A 15,060-nucleotide genomic window follows, 5' to 3' on the forward strand; every position below is an offset into this window, starting at 1 on the left:
TAGAGACCTTCTTTGAATTACATGAGAGCAATATTGTTGGATTTTCATAAATGACTTTAATCTTATAATTTGTATTCTTATAAATATTTTTTTGATTTACTCAATTTAGATAATCACGAGTCGAGACAAATTTTGCCTAAATCTGTTGCATTTTTAATCCAAGAGAACTTCAAAATACTGAGGCAAGACCTTGATTTGGAAGATGAGTAAGATCTCGACAGTACAATTGACATAGTTGGATTTACCATCACATACAACTAATGATGTTTCCGATTTCGAAGATACACATGACAACGGGGTAGAAGATACCATTCCAAATGACGTTCCAGGCTCATTAGAAATTCACAGAGGGAGGTATAATGAAAAGGTTACAATCCGAAAGTAAAAGGAATCTAAAAAAGAAAAACCCTTACGCAAGTGGAATACAAAGTGTACATCATTCAACATGCCTGGTTATGGAGAAGGAGAATGTAACCCTCGTAAAATAACAGTGATAGAAATAGAAAAAGGTAAAACACCAGTAGAAGATTTTGAAATGTTCTTCACAGATGATCTAGTAAAACAAAGCATACAGCAGAGTGTATCTTATGCAACTCAAAATAACCATCACCAGCTTACGCTATCTGGAGACTGTTTCAAAAGCTTTTGGGGATTTTTATTTTTAACTGGATATTATTCTTTACCTCAAGAGCAGCTATATTGATCAGAAGAAGACACAAATATTGGGACTGTACGAAAATGGATGATAAGAAGTCGTTATGTAGAAACGAAGAGAAACCTACATTTTGATGACAATACAAATGTACTAATAATAAATAGAACAAAGACAGGTTATTCAAAATACGATCAATTTTATATTAGTTAAATAAAATAATTTTGTAGTTTGGAGTATTTTCGCGTAATTTGAGTATCAGTGAACAAATGGTGAGTTATTATGGTCATCATTTTCTAAAAACATTTATTAGAGGCAAGCCAGTTCTCTTTGATTTCAAGTAGGACAACACGTTGTAATGTGATTGGATATTGCTGAAATATAGGAAAGTCAGCTACGCAGTAGTTCAGAAAAAGATACGTATGGCTTAGGCATGTCGGAAATACTGAATAGGTTAACAATAGGTTAACAGCCATAGACAAACCGGAACACTGCTTTTATTTCGATGATTTTGTTTTCAAATTTTGATTTGATGAAACATTTAAAAGATAATAGTATATCAGTGACAGGAACGGTGAGATATAACAGGATGAACAAATGCCCTATATACAGATAAGGAAAGAAAGAAAGAATTTCGTGGGGCTTTGATTATAGATAAGATGAAATAAATCTAATATCTGGCTTTGTTTGGAAAGATAACAACAATATTAGGATGTTATCAAATCAAATAGTATTTTTTAATTTAGGACGTGTGAAACGATGATCTAGAACTGAGAAAAAACGAATGATAATTCCACAGCCTAATGACATTGCAAACTACAATAAAATTATGGGTGGCGTTGAAAAGCTTGATTGTAATATACAAAAGTAAAAAAAATATAAATAAATAAATAAAATTTAAAGACAAGAAATGATACTTTCTAATTTTTACTAATGAAGTAGATGTAGCCTGATGAAGCAATTAAGGAGATGTTTACTAATTAATGCTCAAACAATATATCGCATTGTTAATGAAAAACTGCTTTATTAAAATCCAGAAGAGTAGTTGCAAGGTTCTATTTGAATTCAAACTCTCTATCTGACCCGAAAAGTAGGGTAAGATCATCGTATAGCCTGAGTTCACAGAAACGCGTACCAGAAGAAGTGAGAAAAAATTGTGAAAGGCATTGTTCAGGAAGAACATCAGGTAGAAAACAGAGGTGCTGTTTGTAAAAAAACATCCGGAAACAGTGTGTAAAGTGTAATGTTGTATTACATATAGAAAGTGTTACTACACGACACTCGTAAGAAAATTACTCGTATACAGTGATTTACACATAACGTATCGTGATCTTTAAACGGGGATTGATTTTTAAATTTGTAGGGTTTCTATTTATTTTAACTAGCATTTATTTTAAGTTTAAACTATCTTTCCTGTCAAGCCTTACTTTCCCCTGGAACTGCCAATGCCAGAGTATGTAAATTTTAGTAGAACGCGCAAGGATTCAAATTATCAGCGGAAGTATTCTGAGTTAAATAGAATGGAAACGAGTTCAAGGTGTGCTGTTCTTACTTCACGAGCGCGGAGGTAGGTAGCCAGAAATTGAAGAACCCCGCGTTTCGGCCTGTGTGCTTGCCTCGGAGAATTGTTATTCGTTCAACGTGATATTCAAAGTTTGCTGAATTAGAAGCGGTATTGTAAAACGCGGTGAGGTTAGTTGCTTTTAGAGAGCCTTGTAGTTAGAGACTTGTTATTATTTCTTTTCAGGTTCTTATTTTTATTTTATCGCCGGGTCGGCGTAGTTTGTGAGCGTCAAGAACACGCAATTGTAATTTTTTAAGTTGAATAAAAAGGGACTTAAACCCTTAGCAAGATTCTGTCTATTTTCCAGTTTCAACAGTCACCTCTTGGTTGCGTGCAGGTTGGAGGCGCGCAACTCTACATTGGCGCCCGAACACTTATCGAACTGAAATGGCCGAAAATCGGATGGAAGCCGCGGGACAACACCAAGAAATGGCAAGCCAATTGGAAGGATTTGGATACCTGGTCCAAACTTTGAGAGCGTCAATCAAGCCAAACGTCAATTTCGACGGAAAAAATTCGGTGGCGATATTTCTAGAAGGCCTAGAAAATCACTTTCAGCTCTACCCTGTGCCTGAAAGACAAAAAGTTGCCATCGCCACATCCGCACTAAGAGGAAAGGCCGCGCTATGGTGGAAGAATATAGGCAAATTTTTATTAGGGGAATTTGGAAGCCAGACATATACATTTGAAAATTTCAAAAAATCGTTAGTAACGGCCTTCCCCATAGTGAAAGATCGAGCAAGGCTGGAAGCCGAACTATATAGTTTCTATCAACGGGATATAAAAGAGTTGACGGACTTTATTTTGCGAAAAATTAAGCTGACGGATATGCTGTATGGGAAGAAACCCGACGCGGAGATTATTGAAATAATCTTACCAAGATTGTTACCTGCTGTTCAAGACTATTTCGAAATTAGAAAACCAAGCACATTGCAGGAGCTCTTCGAATTGGCGGTGAAGTTTCAAAATCGCAGAATAGCGGAAAAAGCTAGAGGGGCAATGTATTTTCAAAGTACCCGAAGGCAATGTTCAAATGAGGAAACCAGAAATGCAAACCGCTCTTATGAGGGAAAGAGCTATCAAGCTAACTCATCGAACCTCGAAGGTCAAGGCCCAAAAAGAAAATTCGAAAACAAACATCCGCGTACCCAGAAGGCAGAACTTGAAAGCTTTAAACGAGTAGAGGGGGCCTGTGAAAGCGAGGGTCCAGACCCCGGAAGTTTTAAAAAAAACCCTCAAAAACACATTTAAATACGGTCATCGTAAAAAACTAACATCTACCAATTATACAAGTCCTGGTTGGCGATGTACCAGTAGAAGCCCTCATCGATACAGGAGCAGAAGGAAATTTTATGAGCGAAACATTCTTCAAAAAGAATTTTTATAGGGTACGAATATTTAAAACCAAAAATACCGAAATTATAGCTGCGCAAGGAAAAACCTGTCACTGCATCGGGAAATTATCATTAAACATACAGGTAAAAGAGGAAAGCCTCAAAGTATTAATTTTTGTAGTCAAGAATCTGCAAAATCCTCTTACTTTAGGTATGGAGTTTTTAAGGGCCACGAGGGCCAAATTGAATTTTCAAGACAGTTCTGTGGTGCTGGAGATGGACCAGAGGGTGGTGGAACCTGTGGAGCAACCGCAAGTTGACCTTAGCCATCTGAATGACCATGAAAGTCAAGCCATCCAGCAAGTGGTGGGTAATTTTTCTAACTTGTTTTCAGAAAGGCCTGGTAGTTATCAAATAGTTACGCATCAGATACAATTAACTGCCGAAAAACCTTGTAGGACTAAACCATATCGTTATCATAAACAAAAAGATGTAATCATCGAAGAACATATTCAGGAGATGTTAAAGAATAAAATAATAACGCCCATAAATAGTGAGTACGCGAGTCCAGTCGTACTATGTAGGAAAAAGAACGAGTTTCGTCCTTCGGATAAAAGGGCTTGGAGGTTTGCTATCGATTACAGAAAACTAAATAGTATTACTAAATTCCCAGTTTACCCATTGCCGGTTATAGAGGAAATTATTAGAAAGATCAAATCTACAAGATACATGTCTACTTTGGACTTAACGTCTGGCTACTATCAAATAGCTATGAGACCCGAAGACATACATAAAACCGCGTTTATAACAAAATCGGGCAATTAATGCACTTTATATGCATTTTTACGCATGCCCTTTGGGTTGTGTGGGGCCCCATCAACATTCCAGAGAGCTATGGACATTGTTCTAAAGCCTGTCCTAGAAAAATCAATTTTAATCTATCTAGATGATATAATTATAACGAGTAGTACGTTAGAACAACACATTAAAGATCTAGAAGAAGTTTTTAAATTATTAAAAAAGGCCGGTCTTACAATTAACGCCTCAAAATGCAAGTTCGCAACTAAAGAACTTAAATATCTCGGTTATAAAATTTCGCAAAATGGTATAGAAACACAAGATTCAAAAATAAAAGCAATCAAGAATTTTCCACCGCCCAACACCGCCAAGAAACTTTCTTCTTTCCTTGGGTTATGTTCTTACTATAGGTCTTTCATAAAAGATTTCGCTAATATTGTTGAACCACTCTTAGTAATTAAAAGAAAGAGAAGTAAATTTACGTGGACAGCGGAAGCAAATACAGCATTTGAAAGATTAAAAGAAGCGCTCATAAATGCTCCTGTTTTGAAATTCCCGGAGGGGGACGAAAACCTGGAAACTGCAGCAGATGCGTCGCACTATGCGGTGGGTGCGGTTCTTATGCAAAATAGCCATCCTCTGGCATTTTTTAATAAAACGTTGGCTACAGAGAGAGAAATATTAGCCGTATTAATGGCTGTACACAAATTTCGAGTTTATTTCGGCAAAGCGCCAGTAACAGTCTTTTCGGATCATGCGGCTGTTGGTAGACTTTACTCGGGGAAAAACCTAACGCCCAGGTTAATAAGATGGGCTTTAAAACTCCAAGAATAGAATCTAATAATAAAATATAAACCGGGTAAGGAAAACAATGTAGCTGACGCACTTTCTCGTATAAAACTGGACGATGAAGAAAATGAACTTCAATGCGCTATGTTGACTTCAAAAATTTTACATTCTAGAGATACGATTATCACTGAACTGAAAGCTGATCCTGCATTTGGAAATATCTATGCATATTTGAAAGACCCCGAAAGCTTTGAGCACACAGATATCGATGCGATAAGAAACAGAGCAGAAAACTATGAAATAATAGATAATTTATTATTTTATACGAAAACAACAAACGAAAATCTCGAGTACAAACCAGTCATCCCAGCCTCGCTTCGATTAAGCATTTTGAAGGAATTACACGACGCGAAAACAGCGGGTCATTTAGGGGTCAGAAACACTTTAAAAAGGGTACGCGAGGCGGTATATTTCCCGCAATTATACAAAATAGTAACTGCGTATGTTAGGTCCTGCAATCAATGTCAGTTAATAAATGATATTAATTACAGCCCGGCCGGGTACTTAAATAGCATTCGGCTACATTTCCGAATGAAATTTTAGGCATAGATCTTCTTGGTCTCTTTCCCCAGAGTGAGTTAAATAAAAATCGTTTTCTTTTAGTAATAGTAGATCATTTTTCAAAATGGACTGAAATTGTTCCACATAAACGCGCGTCAGCCAAAACAGTCGCAGATGCATTCTTACACAGATGCATTTTAAAATACGGTGCACCGATAAAAGTCTTTAGCGATAGCGGAAAACAATTCATTAGTCAAATATTTGAAAACATATGCACTGGACTTGGCATACGCCATATCAAAATGGTTCCGTATAGACCACAGGCAAACATAGCAGAAAGAGTGAATAAAAACATAGTAAAAATAATTCGCAGTTACGTTAGCACACATCACAAGCGCTGGGATGGCTACATAAATGAATTAGCTTATGCTTTAAGAACGGCAAATCACGATACTAGGGGAAAAACCCCAGCAGAATTATTTTTAGGCAGAAAGTTAATTACGCCTTTAGATAAATTTTTCTTTGTGCAACAAAGAGAGCAAGAGTTTAAGCAGAAAGATGTGCAAAAACTTATTGATCAGGCGCTTAAAAGCTCGGATACGGCAAGAAATAAGCAAAAACTGTACTACGATAGAAAACGCCGTGAAGCAGATTTTAAAGTTGGGGATAAAGTATTGAAGCGGAAATTTTCTTTATCAAGTGCCCCAGACAATTTTACTGCAAAGTTAGCTCCAAAATTTGAAGGCCCCTATGTAATTCAGGAAATCAAAGGAGTCGTATTGTACCTTAAGAACGAGAGAGGGGAGATCTGTAAAGCAAGTCCCGACCAGGTGAAAAAATACTATAATCCAAATGATTTTGAAATCCTTAAAAGTTTCTTGCAGGACTCAAGTCTAAAAGAAGTAGAAGGTCCAGAAATAACGACAACTGTTCCACCACCCAAGAAGCAGAGAACTGAAGAGAGACCTAGCCCTTCTACAACCCAGACGACGGTACCAAAACGAAAAAATGAAAACTTTCAAACTCCAGCATTTAAGAAAAACAAGAATGCAAAGCCACCGCGTAAAGAAACCTTGGTAAAGAGGAAAACACCACCTACAACGTATCGCAGTAGAAATTATACATCAAGGAGAACGCTCCCAGGGCCAGAGAGTCAGGTGCAAGCAAGGCCGTCGTTCCGGAAACTGAAAAGACAGCAGGAGGAACGAAAATGCCAGGAACAACAGAAGAAATTCAAGGAGGACTCCAGACCGGAGGATGTCAAGACCAGCCGTCCAAGAGAAAAACGAAAAAGACAGCAACCCGACGATTACTCCGCCAAGAGGCCAGCATGCAGAGGACGCAAGAGAAAAACTAATGTGGACGACACTCGGAGGTCAGTAAGGAGAAGATTGACGTCCATGAAACCTCTAACTTGGGAACAATATTGCCAGAAAAGAATGACGGAGTTTCAATCATCGAAAACTCAAAGATAAGTTAAAATCTTCTATAATTTTTTTTTTCTCTTTTGTTCCGAAATGTTATGCATAAGTACGAAGTTCTATGTTTTGACGAAAGTCAATATGTCTCGGTTGAGACTTAGTTTTGTTTTACTTTATTTAGCTAAGGCAAAAGTATTATTTTCTTTAAGTATAAAAGCTAAGAAAAAGCATTTTCTGTTGGTCGAAAGACTAATTCTGTTATGTTAAAGCCAAAATTTGGCCGAAGATAAAAATAACTTCGTATTCTTGTATTAATAAGAATTTTAGTTTCAGTGCCGCCAGCTTGGCGAAGAATGAGTAAAGTAAAAATTTATTTTCTCTTATTCATTGTATGGTAATTAGTAAAAATTATATGTATTAAAATTTTGTAAATGTAAATAAATACTTGAATGTTATGTAAAAGTAGAATTTAGTCTAGAAGCATAAAATTTTAGATGCTAAAAGTAAAATGCTCAAAAGGAATGAATTCAAAATTTAAGTATTAAACTGTAGATAAAGTCATGCTTTAGAGCGAAAGCCTTCATGTTTAAAGATGAATGAGGCGGAAGTTAGAATGAATGTGTTTTGTAGGGTTCTCCACCTACACTTGAATTTTTAAGAATGTTAAAGTAGCTCTTCGAGTTGTAGAATGTCGAGTAAGGTGTGTCTATTTGGTCGTTGAATTTTAACAAATCATGGTGGTTAGGGGAAGTGTTGTAAGACTAAAACACGAATATTCCCGTTTGACACCACACATGGTGGAGAGCCAGGGTAAAGTTAAATTAATGTTTGAATAATTGAATGAATGTGAAGTAAGCAGTAACTAAGGAAAACGAATCGTTAAAAACAAAAATTTATTCAGTGTCAAGAAAGTGTAAATTATAATGTATATAGAAAGATACTGATACTTATTCCTTCCAGATGCTGGAAGGAAAAGAACAAGATTGATTGGTGAAGTCCAGAAAAAGTTGCTGTAAGAAGAGAGATTTATATAAGTATCGACAGAAATTTAGTATACATTATGTTACATAAGATTTTTTTTGTGTAAACGAGGCTCTTGAGAGTTAGTTCAGAATTATAGAAACTTTACAACAAGTCGTTTGTAGGACCTGCTTCCAAGTTTTCCAAATTCTGGCAGCGGCAAATGTAGGGTTTATATTTATTTTAACTAACATTTATTTTAAGTTTAAACTATCTTTCCTGTCAAGCCTTACTTTCCCCTGGAACTGCCAATGCCAGTTTATGTAAATTTTAGTAGAACGCGCAAGGATTCAAATTATGAGCGGAAGTATTCTGAGTTAAATAGAATGGACACGAGTTCAAGGTGTGCTGTTCTTACTTCACGAGCGCGGAGGTAGTTAGCCAGAAATTGAAGAACCCCGCGTTTCGGCCTGTGTGCTTGCCTCGGAGAATTGTTATTCGTTCAACGTGATATTCAAAGTTTGCTGAATTACCAGCGGTATTGTAAAACGCGGTGAGATTAGTTACTTTTAGAGAGCCTCGTAGTTAGAGACTTGTTATTATTTCTTTTCAGGTTCTTATTTTTATTTTACCGCCGGGTCGGCGTAGTTTGTGAGCGTCAAGAGCACGCAATTGTAATTTCTTAAGTTGAATAAAAAGGGACTTAAACCCTTAGCAAGACTCTGTCTATTTTCCAATTTCAACAGTCACCTCTTGGTTGCGTGCAGGTTGGAGGCGCGCAACTCTACAAATTAATAAACATCATATTTTAAAGCATATTATACTTAGAAACTTCTTAATTTACGAGGTTATTTACAATCTAGCCGCTTTCGCAGTTTTTCTTTTCCCTTAAATAGTTCTACGGAATCCTATAAAATAGCCCATGAATTTTAGCTATATGCATAATACATATAACATGTGATACGTTTCACACTTTTTTGGTCGGACCACGTCATATTTTAAAGAATATTTCTTAGTACTTCTTAAACTTTATGGATATGCTATGACTGGTTTTCAGCAGTGCCACCAACTGGTATAGTGGTTAGTGACGCTAATATGCCGTAACAAAACCCGAGTTCGTATCTCTCGTTTCCCTCAAAATTTGGATGGAACTGCACAGTTGACGCTGAGGGTCTGTACCTATACGACAAATGGTGAACTTTTGGTGTCTCACCCACTTCTACCTGTACCTGTCATTTTTACACTGAAATGATAAGCGCCAAAAATATTCCTAGCAAAAAAAATTGAGATAATTTATAAATGAGAACACGAAAATTTTTGAAACTCAGCAAAGCAAATTGACGAAAGCAAAACTGTTACTTATTAACCAAATAAGAATGAAAATTTATTTTTTTTCCAAAGTCCAAAAACTGAAACATCATCCAATAATAAAGCTTCAACAAAGTTTTTAACATTCTTCTCCATCGAACTTAATTTTTCAAAACGTTTCACACAGTTTAATGAGACTTTTTCTCCTTGATAATTCCTTTTATAATTCATATAGAGAAACACGAGTAATTCGTTATCAAATACTAGCGATATATCTCATACCACTGCCTTCTCTCTGAATTGCGCCATACTAGAATGCATAGTCATATGTAATTGCTACTTAGACCACATAAATTTACTTCGATCTTCTAACAATTGACCTCACGTAGTCCAAATGTTGAGCCACAGTGTTTGACGAAATATCTTCATTCCTGTAATGTTAAAAAAATGCGACTTTCAAGTAGTCCGAATGCATAGCATTGATTGTGTGTAGCTATTGGCTCTAAAAATCGGTCTTTTTATACAATTGTAGAACTGTGACTTCCTGCACTATCTTTGGAGAACATTCCAGTCTTTTCAAATGCTGCCCAAAGCCTGGAGACAATACTTCTCATGATTTAGAACTCAATTGCAACTTTAATTGATTGTGAGTAATTTTAATTCTCTGATGATCCTTCAACTTGTAAAGTCACTACGATGGTATTTTTAAGACATGATGAAAATTTTTATAACTTACAGTTTTAGTATAAAAATTTAACTGCGTTTATCAGAAATTTTGAACATGAAAATTATACTTTATAAGGTATTTCTCCCGCTTTCCTAGCGTGCTTTCTTGGGATAGTTGTTCTGCACGCTGTGTCGGTATTTTAGAGATCCGTGGTTCGATTCCCGGGGAAGGCGTTGCTAATTTTTTAATCTCTCTTGCTTAAAAAATCCTGATGTCTCTACAGTGGCGCCCTAACTAAAAGGATGTTGGATGAGTATTCTTCAGACCCAGGATTTGGCGATTCGGTCTCCTAGAAACTCCAGTCGCCCTTTAAAAGGGGAAGTATATAAGGTATTTGTCCTGCTCTCCTAGCGTGCCTTCGTAGTGTAGTGGTTATGCACGCTGGACCGATATTCCAGAGGTCCGTGGTTCGACTCCCGGCGAAGGCGTTGTTAATTTTTCATTACTAATCTCTAAACTCAAGACTCGGGAAAATTGAAAATCTTAATTTAAAATCTCTGTAACAGGATTCATGGGCGATAACTTTGTCTATTGATATTGTTAAGTAGACACATGAGTGTATTTACTATCTATATTACCAACAACGCATCTTGCTTATTGTAATTATTGTAAGGACTACAGCTAATTATTATGTGATATCAATATGCTTCCATAGCAACCTAAAAGGTTTTCTCAAGAAGTAACGAAGATTTAGTCGAATTTCTATGCCTAAATTTGTTACAACAGTTGTATCTTTCGCTAGTTCCATGTACGATATTTAAACGCATATATGTGTACATATTTACTTAAAGGAAAAGACTTAATAGTGAAACATATGTAAAAAATCTTAAAATTTATATTTCTATGAGAGTTGATCGATGGGCAATATCATTTTTTCTCCATCGGATCTGCAAACAATGAGCTGCACGCTAGCAGTTAACTATTCTGCTTATATCACAGATGACCATTTTTACTGAATCCGCTGCATACCGTCTGACCGATGAAACTACAGGGCGAAAACAACCTTTAATTATTGTGTTTTTAATTGAAGAAACAATAATCTGCAGTCTTTTATGGACAGTAAGAGGCAGACAAAGGGAAAAAAATATAATTCCAATTACAATTCGAAACGTTTATATTTCATGATAATCTTTGATGGTGATTCTTTGGACCGTGGCATCACATCCACGTGGCACTTTCGTCGATTTGACCTGAGATAGTCGAACATTCGGAAGTTGCTACATGCCCAGTAAACAAATTTTCATATAGTAGGTATTTTGTTTTCGATGGCAGACCCAAGCCATCCACAGACGTTGGCCACCACTAAGGCCAAAAGCGGTGGTCATTTTATTATGGAGACACCGAATATGTGGTCCACCGTTGCCTCCTATGAAAGGACGGACAAATTTCATCCACGCCTTCTCCGCGATTCAAACTCGGGCCTTTCGGTGCGGCAGTCAGAGTCCCTAACCACTTTCCTGTTTGAGAGGCATATACATACTCAGAGGTTATATATAAATAGACTCAGAGCCAGCTTAATAAATTTTGGATTCTCGCAAGTTGGGATATGTGATTCCCCAATCAGGTCGGTCCCCTTTAAAATTATATTTTCTATAGCAGGTTTCTATGGGTTATTACCTAACTTATTACCACCATTTCTAAAACAAAAATTATAAGCACTTGTGTTATATATTTTGTGTGTTAACAATTTTCCATAGCTTCCCCTTATGCATACTCTTATTTACGCCACTGGTTCTCCTTTTCTTCCAAAGAAAGGTAATTAAGCATTACCGTATTTCAGACCACAAGAAAAGGCTTAAGTTGCTACTGAACATGCCGAACAAGGAATTACCAAGTTCTCATGTCCAGGTGTTAAAAGATTTTTATTTCGAGAATTTAATGTAGATAAGTACCACTTTTCAGTGAGAAATTATTCCTATTTTCATTACTATTTATTTATGATCATTATATACAGCTCTTCGGCCGTCGCCATTTGCTTTTGATTTCTTCCTCAAAGTTCCAGTGTAATTTTTGATAGGTATCATGTAGATTTGAAGTAAATAAAAAAGCTCTAATAGGAAAATTCTTGCAGGACTCTCTCAATTTCGACGCCCTCCGCAATTGTGGATGTTGTAGAGCTGTGAAACCGACTCTGGGTGTACTGAAATTGATCTTTCGACGAGGGAGCTATAACAAATATCCCAGTAAGTATCTTGAAAATTAACTAAGACATGCTCTTAGTTTCACTGTAATTTTTTTACATGTATTGTTTTGCCCTTCTGTTGAACCTTCGGAGGAGAAAAGTGCGTATTATTTTTCAGTTCTGACTGGATAAAAAGTAATTAGACAACAATTAGTACGATAGGAAAAATGGAACATTTTTTTTTAAATTTTGGCTAGATAAAACCTGGAAGTAAAGGCCTTTCTAAACATCTGAAGCAAGTTACAATTGCTAAGGAACAAGAATGAAATATCTATTCAAGTATATTCCATGAAATTTCTGTGCCTCTCTAAAATCTAAAACTGTATTGCTGCTATACTTAAATCATAATTTACTTAAAACGAAAGCTAATTACAGAATTAAAATTAAAAAAATGCTAACTATAATAAAGAAAAACTTTCTAAAGTACTTATTAATTTTTGTTTCAAAAGTAGTAAATAAATTTCGCACAGAAATAAACAGCTACATAACTACTTACAATGTGTAAACAGAGAAATGGACTGATATCGCAAAAATAATAATGATTTTTATCGCATAATTTTAAATTCTAGTTGCAATATTAACATAGTGATAAAAGAAGTATTTCTGTTTCATTTAATAATATTCTAAGCAAACATAAAAAAGGTTTGGTATTTTTTTTAAACTCCATACTATCGGGAAATTTTTTAAAGCAGCAGTGTTTTTCATATAAGCATGCATAATTTTTGTATGGCGTTTATTCCTCTGAAACTCAATATTCAAGTATTTTGAATGCGGAGCAACACATTAGAATGAAATTTTCCTATTATTGACACAGGGACAGATGGAAGCTAGGCCAGCAAAATCATAGGCAATTGAAGTATTGCTATACCTGTTTAATTGTTAGTCCAAAGAGGCTTTGTTCCTGAAGGACCATTGTTTTCGATTTTGCGTTGAATCACTATAAATGTCCGTTTCACTTCTCAAACTGTTGCCACCAAATGTTAGATTGTTGCCACCAAACCTGCATTATATTTGAAGAAATTAAATAGTGAAAAATCTGCATACATATATGCCTATTTCTCGAATTGTGATAAAACAACGGTACAGAGAGTTATCGAATTTTGAATTACGTAATCCTCCTACGAATATGGGCATGTGGAAGACCAATTTTGGAATTTGTTTTATTATCCATTTCATATTTTGTAAAACTTTAGCGAATTTTTGATTAACAAACTCAAAGATTTCAAAGCGAGCAATGGCAACACTCTACGGGGGGAAAAAACCTTTTTATCTCCAGCTCCGCGGAACTGTGTATCTTAAATTCTAAAGCTATGCTCTTTTTAAAATTATTTTGCGACACTGCTATTGAACTGAATTTTATGGTTTATGTGCAAAGAACATGATATTTAATAAATAAAGGTAACACACAAAACGTTAAAAAAACACCCCTAACGTAATTTAAAGACTGAAACCTTTCAGACACTTTTTCTGTTCTTTTTTTTTTTTTTTTTTTATTTTTTTTTTGTTTGTTTGTTTGTTTGTTTTTTAAGCTTTCGTCCCAGTTTTGAGGAAGAACCCCCTGGGAACAGTTCTTGGGTCTTCCATCTTTCTTTCCTATCACCAACCTCTTGAAAGAACTTTCGGCTGAACGTATAATTTGAGCGACCCTTGCCGCAAAGGCTCTATACGCTTACAAAAATTCATGCATTCTCTGGGATTCGTGCCCGGGCCAATCGGTATGTCAGTCAGCGTCTCTAACCATTATTCCAACTGAGTGGCCCTATTATTGATACAATAGCACTACGACTATTAGGCACATGCATGCCGCCCATCACGGAATAGTGGTATTATTAGCGACGCTGACTGCCACACCGAAGGGCCTTGGTTCGAATCTCGGAGGATAGCATAGATGTTTGTAAACGTATAGTGTCTGTGCGGCATAAGGGCACTCTAAAAATGCGGCGAACCGAAATTCCTGTCGAAAGGTTGATGATAGAAGAAGAGGGGTGTAAGACCATCGGAGTGGTCCCTCCCCCGGTGCGTTCTTTCTCAAAATTCGAGGCGGAACTGAGCTAAAATCTGTCTGTCACCTATATGGTGTTCAAGGTTCCAGCCAACGACAGGCGCGTTTGACTCCTTACCGAAATGAATGTCGTACGCTTGTGCTGACCTTTGCCAGACAAGTGAGATTGGAAACAGTAGCAGTAACACTTCAGTAGAGACCTTTTTGAAAAGAAAAGAAAAAGGGGGAGAGTAGTTCGACACTTTAAAGAAAATAGTTTAATAATACTATTCATAAAGCATAAATTTTCTTTTTTAACAATATACAAATAAAGCGATGAATGCATCAATTTGTTCCACTGCATAGAAATATTTATGAAACTCTTTATAACTGTTAAATGAAATGTAAAATTTTTTTCAACGTGTATATGAAATATTTTAGTTTAATGAGGCTTTGAAGAGACAAAAACCTTTCAATAAAGAAAAATCGCCTTCTGCCCAATAGACTTTTATCTCTGAAATACTTGCAATCAGACTGAAAAAATGGATCATCAAAGAATGCGACAGAAACAAAGGGAATTATCTTGTTTACTTAAGTATTGCGGTTCGAATATGATATCATAAATATCTCAAGTGTCGCTTTGTTTTCAGTTCGTTACAAAGGAATGTTTTAATAACTTTTAATACATACCTTCATTTCGACATTCATTTCGTTAAGGGCTTCTGTTTATTATTTCCATGCTTGATTTTAATACCAAAACTCAAAAACTTGGTTGGTTTCAGA

At 36.0% G+C, this 15,060-nt stretch overlaps 1 protein-coding gene and 1 non-coding gene across 2 annotated transcripts in view; one reads left to right on the forward strand and one right to left on the reverse strand.

Moving 5' to 3' along the window:
- The window catches only part of LOC118193825 (uncharacterized), a 207,169-nt gene that overhangs the window by 107,539 nt on the left and 84,570 nt on the right, over positions 1-15,060 (reverse strand). The window lies entirely within an intron of this gene.
- On the forward strand, positions 10,469-10,542 carry TRNAI-GAU (transfer RNA isoleucine (anticodon GAU)). The gene has a single exon. It is a non-coding gene; the product is annotated as a tRNA-Ile (tRNA).

Source organism: Stegodyphus dumicola, chromosome X2 (genome assembly GCF_044657685.1).
Source record: "Stegodyphus dumicola isolate Sdum_Otavi_A_Nest chromosome X2, ASM4465768v1".
Taxonomy (NCBI): domain Eukaryota; kingdom Metazoa; phylum Arthropoda; class Arachnida; order Araneae; family Eresidae; genus Stegodyphus; species Stegodyphus dumicola.